The sequence below is a fragment of the Cebus imitator genome, unplaced genomic scaffold, assembly GCF_001604975.1.
Source record: "Cebus imitator isolate Cc_AM_T3 unplaced genomic scaffold, Cebus_imitator-1.0 Scaffold54, whole genome shotgun sequence".
Taxonomy (NCBI): Eukaryota; Metazoa; Chordata; class Mammalia; order Primates; family Cebidae; genus Cebus; species Cebus imitator.
In genome coordinates, this window is record NW_016107369.1 from 6,704,507 (window position 1) to 6,716,876 (window position 12,370).

At 43.2% G+C, this 12,370-nt stretch overlaps 1 protein-coding gene across 11 annotated transcripts in view; it reads right to left on the reverse strand.

Annotated features, from left to right (window-relative positions):
- The window catches only part of RGS6 (regulator of G protein signaling 6), a 640,379-nt gene that overhangs the window by 84,180 nt on the left and 543,829 nt on the right, over positions 1-12,370 (reverse strand). The window lies entirely within an intron of this gene.

Genomic DNA, 12,370 nt, shown 5'->3' on the forward strand with positions numbered 1-12,370 from the left:
GGGTTTCACCATGTTGACCGGGATGGTCTCGATCTCTTGACCTCATGATCCACCCGCCTCGGCCTCCCAAAGTACTGGGATTACAGGCTTGAGCCACCGCGCCCGGCCCTGAAGGACTTTCTTATTACAAAGATTTTTAAATACCAGCAGACCACAAGGAGTTAAGCATAAAAAAAAAAACAAAAAACAATTTTTCTAGTTATAATTATGATCTAATAGATGTTGATTTAATAGATTGACATAATCTATTTTAGACTAATTTTTATCAAAATGTAGGTGAATAGTTAGAATAATAAAATAGTACCAAATGATTACATATACTAAAAAAGCAAAGGAATTATTTTTCCTCCTATCCCTTCTTAGAGAGGCATCTACTTTCTACCTTGTTTTTTTCTAAAAGTTACCTATGTATTTCTGAATTATATGCTTTTATATCTATTCTAGATTTTTTTCATTTTAGGCAAGAATTTAACTTTCTGTTCACCAGTCCTCAACTCCCACCTTTTTCCTCCATAGTCCTCCAAGTAGACTTGTATAACAATTTTTGTTAGATCAATGGTCAATGCCTACATTATTAAACTAGATAAAAATTGTTTGCTGTTCAGCTGAATATCATACTACTTTTCCAAGTGTTTTAACAAACCTGCAAAACATCTAGCAATCATTTTTTTTTTCACATCTTAAACACATCAAATAATCGAGCAGTTCTGTCCCCTTGTTTCCCAGAGACTGTCTTTCCCGACGTCTTTAGTCTTCTTGCTCGAAACTGGATCATTTGCTCTATGGACTTGATGCAAAATTATCATCTCGGGACTTCCATCATTTCTGTATTGAAACCCATGTTTACTGGATTCCATGCCTATTTCTTGTTTTTACTCCCTGGTTGTGTTGAGGCACATCCTTTAGTAGTTTCCTAAAAAAGGATGCATGAAAATCCTTGCAAGTCTAAAAATGCTTTTATCTCCATACCTGACTAATAGTGCTAGACATAGAACAGTAGATGAAAAACATTCCTTTAGAATTTTGAAGGCATCACTCCAATTTTTTTTTTTTTTTCTGGCATGCGGTGTCACTATTAAGAAGCCTGGATCCATTCTGGTTCTTATTCTTTTGCTCAGTTTCTTTTCTCTCTGTCAACTTAGAATCATCTCTTTATTGCTAGAGTGTTCTGAAATTTCATGTTGGCCCTTGCTCGTTGTTTTTATTCATTATGCTGCGCGCAGTGTGCAACAGATAAGAAAATATTTCTCAGGAATTTTATAGTATGTCATCACTAACTTTATGCCCTTCATTTCCTTTGTTTGCTTGTTCTATATTTTTTCCAGTTCAATATTGGACATCCTGAATTGTTAATCTATTCTCCCTACCATTTTTCATCTCCTTGTCTTTTGTTAAACTCTCAACTTTCTCTTTATTTATTTTTTAATTTTGAGTCATTCTTTCTTAAGTTTCCAGAATTTCCTTTTGGTTAACACAGTGTCAAGTTCTTGTTTTATGGATGAAGTATCTTCTCATATCTTAGATAAAATTAATTCTATACTTTTATTATAAGTTTCTTTTACTTGTTGAATGATTTTGGTTCTTCCAAGTTCCTTTTTTCTATCTATTTTGATTATACTCTTTCACGCTGAGGCTTGAGTGTCTGGAAAATCTTTGGACATCCATTTGTGCTTAAGAGTGAGGTGCTGAAACCTGCTTGGAGGCTCAGTGTGCATGCGGAGGGGCTGGTCACTGACGGGCTTCATAGTCACAGGGAAGTTTACCAGTATTTTCATGGGAGCTCTACGTGAGGCATCTGGAGTCTTCCCTGGCGGTTCTATTTTTCTCTAGAGCAGGCATTGGCAAGCTTTTTCTACAGGGCCCAGAGAGTAAATATTTTCGGCTTTGTGGGCCAGATGGTGTCTGTTGCTACTACGCAGCTCTCCTGTTGTGGCATAAAAGCAGCCATAGACAACTAGCAGATGAATGCGTGTGACTGTATTCTAATAAAATTTTATTTGCAAAGACAGACTGGAGTATGGTTTGGCCCACAGGTTGTAATTTGAAAGCCTGTGGGTATATATGTTTGGCTCCTGGAGGCCTGAAAGCAGGGTCGTGGAGGGGCCAAGGGTCTGCTGGGGCTCCGAACATGATACTCCAAAGTATGGCACTTTGATATGCTGAGTACTTTGAACTAAAGGAGACTGAAAGGGCCTCAGAAGCCAAGGCTTTCACTTTCTCTCATGCCCCTGTCTCCCATCCCTTTTTCTCCCCTGATGCAAGTCATAGAAACAAGAATCCTTTTTTCCCAAGGTGGGTCAAAGAAACTAGCATGCCTTTCCCACAAAGCAAGCCACAAAACCAGAAAGGTCACTCTCTCCCTTCTCCCTTGAAAAGCCTCATTCCAGAGAGGTCCTCTTCCATATCCTGGGGGAAGGAATGCTACTCAGAGAGACTAACAAGAATCTGAACAGACAGGCCTTGCTGGGTTTTCTCCCCCCACGCTGTTACCAGTAGATCACACCCTTTTGTCCAATCACATTTCTGTGAGGCTGCCCATTCTTCATGGAACCTAAGCATAAAAACGGACAGGTTTCTCTGGGTCTTTGAGTCTTCGTCTCTGAACACTTCTGTGTCATGTAAAACTTTGATGAAATAGATGCATTTATGCTTTTCCCTTGTTAACCTCTTGTGATAGCAGTGTTGGCCATCATCCTCATGGTGGATGAGGAAAGGTATCCCATTTTCCATCCCTACAGGCCTCACAGTTCAGTGTGTAGAGCTTTCATTAATTCTCTTGTTTTCGGCTGGCCTCTTATGATATCTGATGTGCCTGTGTGCTGAGCGTATGTGGCTCAATTTCTTTCAAGAATAAACTTCCCATCTCCTGTGGTGGTGGTAGGTGGGAAAGATTGTTTCCTAGTGGGGCAGGAGATCTAGGGGTGCAAAGGCTCTTGAGACAGACTTGAGTGTTCCCCTGCTCTTACCCCCATACCTCATTCCTGCCTTCCACAGTCCCTGGTGCCTTCAAGATCAAGGCCAGGCTTTATTGGGAAAACCGGCTCACTTTGTCACATTATTTCTGTCCCCAGCATGTAGGTTAGAATGTTCTTCACTCTGCCCCTATGCACTTTGTTTTTTTCTCTCTCTTTTTTTTTTTAAGGTGGAGTTTCGCTCTTGTCCTCCAGGCTGGAGTGTAATGGCATGATCTCTGCTCACCGCAACCTCCGCCTTCTGGGTTCAAGTGATTCTCCCACCTCAGCCTCCTGAGTAGCTGGGATTACAGGCATGCGCCACCACACCAAGCTAATTTTGTATTTTTAGTAGAGATGGGGTTTCTCCATGTTGATCAGGCTGGGCTTGAACTCCCAACCTCAGGTGATCTGCCTGCCTCAGCCTCCCAAAGTGCTGGGATTACAGGCATGAGCCACCGCACCCGAACCTGCACTTTTTTTTTTTAATTAAATTTTGAAATATTTCAGGCACACAGAAAGGTATAAAAATTGTAAGAAATCACCCTTGTACTCACTGATGAATTAAAAAAATAAAACATTACAAATAGAGACATGGGGGCCTGTGCCTATGTTCCCCAATTCTATAGACTTTGTGTCTTGGACAAATATGTTGAAATTATTAACAAATAGTTTGTTAACCTTGTGGGTTAATACCATTTTTGTTCCTTTAGTGACATGTTGCATTTGAGGAAAGGGAGAAGATGAACATATTTCTACAATATTGTCTTGGTTACACTGAGTGACTTTATTACAATTTACTTAATCATTTCCTTTATATTAGACAGACTTTAAATATTTCTTTTTTAGTATACATAGTACTGTTGTAGAGCACCACTGTTCATACAGATGTTTTCTTTTCATCTTCTGGGATATTTATTTAGAATTCACATCCATAAGCAGAACTATTCGACCCAAAGGTGTGAATATTTTTATGGTTATTGATCCACAATAAAACTTTCCTTAAGCATTGCCAGTTCATGTGTCAGCAACTTCACCCACAACAGCAAAGTCAGAGCCACAATTCCTACTATTGAATTGCAAAGGGAGAGCACGGCCAATTAGCTTAATGCTGGACATACAGAGAAATTAGTCAGAGTCTCCATCTCATGCTGCTGGAAATGTGATCCATGAACCAGCAGCACTGGCATAACCTGGGAGCCCATCAGCAATGCAGGATCTCAGGTCCCAGCCTAGGCCTCCTGACTCAGAGTCTGCATTTTAATAGGATCTCCCAGGTGATTCACATGCACATGCAAGTTTGAGAAGAAACACACCTCATTCCTCAATTTTGCAAAGGGTTCAGGACATGAGATGTTTTATTTATCAAATCAAAATGAAGAAGCCCCTAATAATTCTGGTTTTGAAGATGGATGTACGTTTTCTGATACCTCGGAGCCTCCCCATTGTCCCCGGTGTAGACTGTGACCCAGTGGGGTAGAAGAAGCAGTGATCACAGTTGAAAAGCACTGGTTTGAGCTCTTGGTTGAGCCACTTAACTGAATCTTTGTCAAGTTCATCATGTGTTATGTAATGGCCTTGTTGAGCACTCAGGACCATTGTGATAGTGGGAAAGCATCTCAAAAGAATCTTGACAATCCTCTACAAATGTAAAATAGACAAGTGAAACCATGTGCACAGTAGAGACACATCCTCTGTCCTATAGATCTCCTGCCAGGTATGCATCTTCCCCAGGGCAAGGCTTCACCAATAAGAGCTGTATTAGTTTGATTTCACGTTGCTGATAAAGGCATACCCAAGACTGGGCAATTTACAAGAGAAAGAGGTTTAATGGACTTACAGTTCCATGTAGTTGGGGAAGCCTCACAATCATGGTGGAAGGCAAGGAGGAGCAAGTCATGTCTTACATGGATGGCAGCAGGCAAAGAGTAAGGTTTTTCAGGGAAACTCCCATTTTTAAAGCCATCAGATCTCATGTGACTTATTCACTACTGTGAGAACAGCACAGAAAAGAACTGCCCTACCATTCAATTACCTTTCACCAGGTCCCTACCCCAGCACCTGGGAATTCAAGATAAGATTTGGGTGGGGACACAGCCAAACCATATCAAGAGCTGTACAGCATCTCAGGCAGAATGAACATGGGCAAGGGAGCTCTAAGAAAGCACTGTGGCAGGAAGGATCAGGCTACAAGTTGGTGCTGTAGTAGGTAGCCACTTCTTAGCCACTTGGGCTGATTGAATTCTTTTTAAAAGAAATGGTATTGCATGTCGAGGAATATGTTAGTTTTCTAGAGCTGCTATAATAAATTACCACAAATGGTTAAAACAACACTCAGTTTTTGAGGCCAGAAATCTGAAATCAAGGTGTTGGCAGCATCCTCTCTTTAAAGACTCTAGAAGAGACTCTCCTCTCCTCCCCTCTCCTCCCCTCTCCTCCCCTCTCCTCCCCTCCCTACCTCTCCCCTCCCCTCCCCTCACCTCCCCTCACCTCCCCTGTCCTCTTTCTGGTGGCTACAGGCATGCCTTGGCTTGTGGCTGCATCATTTTCATCTCTGTCTTTGTCTTCACATGGCCCTCTTCTGTGCCTGTGTCATCTGCTCTCTTTTTCTGTCTTATAAGGACATTTGCCATTGGATTTGGAGTCTTTCTGGATAATCAATGATGATTTAAATATCCTTAACTGAATTACATCTACAAAGACTCTTTTCTCAAAGGAGGTCACATTCACAGGTTTCACGGGTAAGGACTAGGACCTATCTTTTGGGGGTCCACTATTCAACCCACTACAGGGAATGTGAGAGAGTAAGCTGGATGTGCGGGTAGAGAGAGCACACTGGGCCGCCTGTCTCCTTTATTCAGATCAGCACAAACACAAGCCAGCAACAGAAAACCAAAATCCTGTCTGGGGGGTGATGGGTCATACTGAGGTGCCCCAGAGAATCTGAGTCAGGATGACAGATCAGGGGGTTCTCCCAATTATGAGGCATTTGAGCATTCATGGTATTCTCAAAATCTGAGATGAGCACACAGCCCAGGGACTCCCGTTTTTCCTCCCAGAACATATGCCTCGGTCATTCCAAACATCTCAGCCTTAGTTAGCTTTGAATCTGAAATAAAAGACATCCACATGGCAGGCCAAGGCAAAAGGTAGGGCCTCTTTTAACTAGTTAATTGTGTTATTGGGCAATGTTTTTTAAAGACAAGAAACAGGTTTTTCTGAAGTAGAATGTAGGGATTGAAAAATGAAATTTCCTCCCGTCCTCTCTCTCGTTTCCTTACTTCACTGAGACAGGCTGGGGTTTTCATCAGACTCCTCCTGGAATGTGTTCTAGCAGACCCTCCATGTGGCCACATCTCCAGCCTGGGAAGGAGGGGTCCAACCGGCCAGGTCAGGTCCTGTGGACAGGTCCCCATATGGAGCCAAGTGAGTGCTGGGGTGAGGGGACAGCTGGGAAGGCTCAGGAGTGGCTACGGTGAGAATTCAGCCGGCACCTGGTCCCTCAAGGAGCCTGCAGGATCTAGCTGCCTATTACTGTATGCAGAGCAGTGAAGGCAGCTGCCCGCTGACCAGCCTAAGGCAGCAGAATCTTACAAGTCCAGAGAGCAACTAAGGAAATAGGAAGTAATATGTGATTACTTAAACTGCAATGAAATACAGGCACATAGCCAGATCTCTTTAAGAGAAATCTGGGAATATCTTCAGAGAAGTGGGTAGAGGAGACGTGGTGACAGCTGATGGTGATGTTGGTTTAGGAGAATGTGGTTGAGAGTCCAAGGTGAGATTTTTGTAACCACCCAACATAAGAGCACAAGATATGACTTTGTTACAGGCATTAAGCATGAACTGAATTGTTCCTGTAAGCTTGTGCCACGTTGCGCCTTCTCCAAAAAAGGTCTGGGCAAGTGGCATCAGGACACGCTGTAGAGGAACACGTGGAGAAGGAACACAGAAAGTCCTGATGATCTGAACCAGGCAACAAAGCCAAAGTCGGTACGAGCAACTCATTTGTCAGCCAGTGTCAGTGATGAGTGCTATTGGTCAGAAGGGAAATTTATTTTATTAGAAGAGGGAAATCTATTCTTTTAAGTTACATAAATAAAGTCAGAGGCTTTGTAAAGGAAACAGTAAAATTATATGGCCATATGTATTTTGAATGATGTATTTTATTGGTAGAAAAAGGAAGTACTAAATCATCAGAATTAGACATATGCACACTGGGGCTATAAGAGGCACTCCTAGCCAGCAGGGCGCTTGGAGATGCTGGTATATTAAAGACAATGAGGTTGAACAATTTGGTCTTCAGATTCTAAGAGAAGGGGAGAGACTGGGGTTTTATATTTGTTTCTAATGATTGCTGAAACAGATTATCTCATATTTAGTAGCTGAAAACAATACAAATGTATTGTCTTATAATTCTAAGAGTCAGAGAAGTCTGAAATGGGTCTCACTGAGCTAACATCAAGGTGTCAGCATGGCAATGTTCTCCTAGGGGAGAATTCATTTGCTTGCCTTTTTCCAGCTTCTGGAAGCTCCCCACATTCCTTGGCTCATGGCCCCCTTCCATCTGCAAAGCCAGCTATGGTCCTCTCATGCTGCATCACTCTGACACTGACTCTTCTGCCTCTGTCCCCCACATTTCAGGGCACCTGTGGGTATCCTGGGCCCATCTGGGCAATCCAGGATAATGTCTCTATTTTAAGGTCAACTGATTAGCCTACTTAAGTCCATGCTGTCACAACCCATGCAAATAAACTCAGTGTACATGGATCTGTGCTCCCTTCTTTGTCCTATTTGCCATCACCACGGCATGGAAAAGACAGGAGACAGCAAAGTGCGTCTTGTTGGAGGTTCTCACAGGTCACTTGGGCTTTTAGTATTCTGCTGCCTCAACTGCTCTCCCAGCTTCTTGGGACAGGGACGGGGGTTGTATGTGATCCTTCCCAGATAGAATAGCAGAGAGGGTTAACTTCACAGCCAGGGTAGCCAAAGACTGAGAGGAGCCGAAAGAACACCCCATCCTGGGCAGACAGGGAAGGTGGCCTCCTCTTCCCGTATGCTTCTCAACATCATCACACTGTGCAGAAACAGCACAAGAAATGAAAGCAAGGACTTCTTGCCTTTTGCTTGCTTTCCTGCCTCCTTAATCTGGGCTGGAGGTGCCTTATGCCTGGTAGCTAGAGCTTCCAAGTTGGGACACAGGAAAGAAATGAAGGTTGGCCACATAGGGTAAGATCTAAGCTTAATGCAAAGAGATGAAAAGGCTTTTGGGTTTGTGCCTAGGTTGTCCAGTGCCATTTCTTAGGCATGAAAGGAGATCCAAATGGAGATAGAAGTGCTGCCTAGGAATACAGTGAATGAACTTGGTTGTGTTGACCCTTACGCTGGGTCTCTCAAGAATCTGAGTGAAGCAGATAGGAATTCTGGATGGTAAAAAGTACTCCAAAATGGGTGAGCAGGCATAGAAGGCCTCTCTGGGTTTCTGCTCAGTTCTCCTTGTCTCCTGACATGTACACAAGGCTACTTCAGGAGCTGCCATGTATTTATTTATAAGCCCTGTTCCTGGCCATGGTTGATTTGTCCAGGAACAGACAATGATGCAAATGGCATTCAGATACTCTTTCCCCAGCTTCAGCAGTAGAAGCTTACATTAGCCCATTCTCACATTGCTATGAAGAAATACCCAAGACTGGGTAATTTACAAAGGAAAGAGATTTAACTGACTCACAGTTCAGCATGGCTGGGGAGGCCTAGGAAACTTACAATCATGGAGGAAAGGGAAGCAAACATGTCCTTCCTCCCATGGCGACAGGAAGGAGAATAACTGAATGAAGGTGGAAGCCCCTTATAAAGCCATCAGGTCTCATGAGAACTTACTTGATGAAGGCAGGCTCATCACGAACATAGCATAGGGGAAAACACCCCTAAGATTCCATTACCTCCTACTGGGTCCCTCCCACTACATGTGGCAATTATGAGAACTACAAAATGAGATTTGGATAGGGATATAGCTAAACCATATCAAAATTGTATAGTCACAAAGTTCAAGGGCTAGTGATGTCATGCTTCCTAACACATCTGTCATTAAAGAGAGTAAGGCCAGCATGGAAAATGGGCAGGAGCAGAGAGGAAGAATAGGTCTTGGAGGTACTCAAGGCTCTAGCTCCAGCTCTTCCTGAGCTCAGTGGCATTGCTGCCTTTCCCAGGGTTCAACTCCGCAGCCCCTCCTTGTATTCTGGGAGCCAATGTACACTCGTATTTTGTAGAACTAGGTTCAAGCTGGGGTTTTATTGCTTGGAATCAAACCAATATAGTTGAAAAGGGGATGAAGATGATGTGAATGTGAAGGCAAGCTCATCAAGGCAGCCCTTTGCAGAATTATCCAGAGAGGTTCTCTTTCAGAACATGTGCTTCCTGGTGGTGTACAGATTACAAGATGAACACAGTCTGTTTGCGAAACGCAAGGCAACAAGAAGGCCAGGCAGGCAATAAAGGAGGCAGCAATGGCCAATGCAAAGTACCATTTCAGTCCAAAGTCAATACCAACGACCGCAGAAAGACTAGAGGTAGGACAGGAAAAGCAAAAAAGGAGAAGAAAATAGAGGCATACAAAGAGCTTTGTAGGATGTCCAGCACATAACAGTACACAGCAGAAATGGTCCTCCAACTGCTGGGTGTGAGTGGCAGAAAAGCAGAACTGGAATGAGATGGAAGAAAGAAAATAAATATAGGGAATTCAGAAGTCCATTGAGAACAATATTTCTCATTGAGTAATTTTAGCATTCTTGTTCCTTTATCCCTGACTCCTGATTGATATGTGGTTTTGTTATTTTCAAATGACAAATTCTCACATCACTAGAAGATGCTGATCTGTGAAGCTTTAGCAAATGTGCTACCCGCAGTTGTCATGGGCTTTGAACTAGGTCTTGGGTGGAAGTGTGGAACTGGCTGATTTGTTCACATACTCCTGCGCCATGACCCTTTAGTAAGTGGCAAAGATCTGCCAGAGGGCTGCCGGGGGTACAGTCTGTGGCCAGTCATCTGTAGACATTATGCAGCACCTATTATGCCTTTAAGTAGCAAACAGCTCTCTGGATCTCAGGGAGTTGTTAGGGCCGAGCTAACAGCAAAGTCACAGCTTCTAATCATAGTAACCAGTCCTGGTAGGAGGACAGTTATTAATGCAAAACATTCCCAATTTAGATTGCTAATTAGGGTCTACCTTTGATAAACTTGGAGGGGATGGAAACAATGAAAGAGAATTTAGTAAACATATCGTCTACACACTTGAGAAAATATGAAAAAAATAAAGTTTTAGATTTTCTCTTTTCTCTCTTAAAAAAGGCTTATAATTTTGTTACAAATTGTATAGATGTGACAAAAAAAAAAAAAAAAAACTATGATGAGTTAGAGGAAGAAGGAATGCTGTCCATCCTGTGTTAAGCAATGCCTAGGAGGAATCCCTAGAGCTAAGGACACATATACAGAGCAGGTGGGGGGAAGATGCAGAGATACTGACATGGCTAGGCTCCAGAAAAAAGGGACCGTGAAGTATGGCCTGCAGCTATGGGAAACTATTATTAAGAAAAACAAACAACAAACAACAAAAACTGAGGCATGGAATCGGAAGGATTATGGAATATGACCATTAGTCCTACTTTAGAAAGACAATAAAAATGCACTAAATCACTCATGATGAAATCAGGGCCTCTAAATGAGGGAAGACCTGGAAACAGGAAGTGAGAGGGACTGAAGGGCAGAGCACGCCGGGGTGCCTCGCTTTGCTCCGTGCAGTTTCTGAACGGTGATGCACAGCAGGGAACCGGAACAGGGAGGATCTGATTAGAAAGGAAAATGAGAAGCAGAGCAGCACTGAGGAGAGGAAAGAAGAAAGTTTGATTCCTAGACATTAATTAACTAATTGAGCTTTTTTTCACTTGGAGAAGGTGAGAAGTAGAGAGAATATAAAGAAAGAAATCCTTAATTGCAGGTCACCCAGAGAAAACACATTCAACAGAGAAACCCGGGATGAGTGGAGCATGAAGGTGAATTCAGCCCTGCAGGAACAAGAGCTTACACCAGGCCAGGTATGGAGGCCCTCCTTTCCCATATGCAGCAGACTCCAGATCTTGGTCTGGATACGGTCACCCTGGCTTAACCATACCTCTGGTCTTTTTAAAATTTCTGTCACCTAGAATAGGCTAGGAGAAAGGAGGAGTAAAGACCCCCATGGTTTCTGGAATCCCATAAAAGCAAAGTTGTAATGACTTCTGTGACCCTCTGTTTTCTTCCCCTGAAACTATCGTTAGGCATTAAGTTCACAAACCTCTATCATCCTAGCAGGTTTTTAATAGACCCTTAGGGTGTCCAGTCCCTTGCTGTCTTATCTCATTTCATTAATTACATTTCATGATCACCAAGGGTCAGGAGGTGGAGGAAGAACCAGCATCCAATTTCAGGGAGCAGCGGCAATCTCAGACGCGGGCAAGCAAGATGATACTAAAAAAAATCAATTCAGCAGTCAGCTGTGACACACAAATGGCTCCCAGCAATAGTGTGAGGATGAGCCAAGTACAGACGCAGGTATGAAATGAAACGACTTGGTCTCTCTGTGTGCGGGCAGTGCGTTGGGATCGCTGCAGTGATTGCGGTGTAGCTCGCTATGGGTGGGAAGAAGTCTCTGGGGATTGCAGCCACATGTGGAGACTCTAGACAATTTGGGAATAAAATGCATAGAGTTCTGCTTCTCAAAGTTGGTTTGTCAAGTGCTATAAAGCTTAGGTGAATTAAAAAGGGGCTCCCTTGGGGATGCTTGCACAGAAGCGTAAGACCTCATTTACCTGGCAACTTCAATTGTCCAGAGCGCACAAATGAGCTAAGTGGCTGTAAGAGCCTATGAGCAGTCTACAGTTGAAATAAATGCCATGCCTCAAGGTTCATGGTCTGTTACTTGGAACAACACACCTCCCAAAAACAACACAACTCACACTTGCTTTAGGATCAAGGCTAAGAAGTTTGGTTATTTGATTTCCTGGTGTAGTTCAGTGTCAAAAAAGGAGTCTATTTTTCAACCCTTGAATCAAGTCCAGCTTAGTGACTTGTTTTACCCAACACAAGGAAACAAAAGTGACAGAATGCTAGAGTTTTGTGCACTTCCATTCTGTCTCTTGGAATCCCACTTTCCCCATGTGGAAAAGGTGAAACTAGCCCTTTGGAGGGTGAGAGAGCATGTCAAGGGACACTCCATTGTTCCAGCTGAGGCCATCCTAAACCAGCAGAAGCCAAACATGTGAGAGGACGCAGCAAAGATCAGCAGAACTGCCTAGACAACCCGCAGCCGCACAGAGAAACATGGCTGAGACCAGTGGAGCCAGGTGGCACACAGACATGTGAGGAATAGTAAAAACCTACTTTTTAAG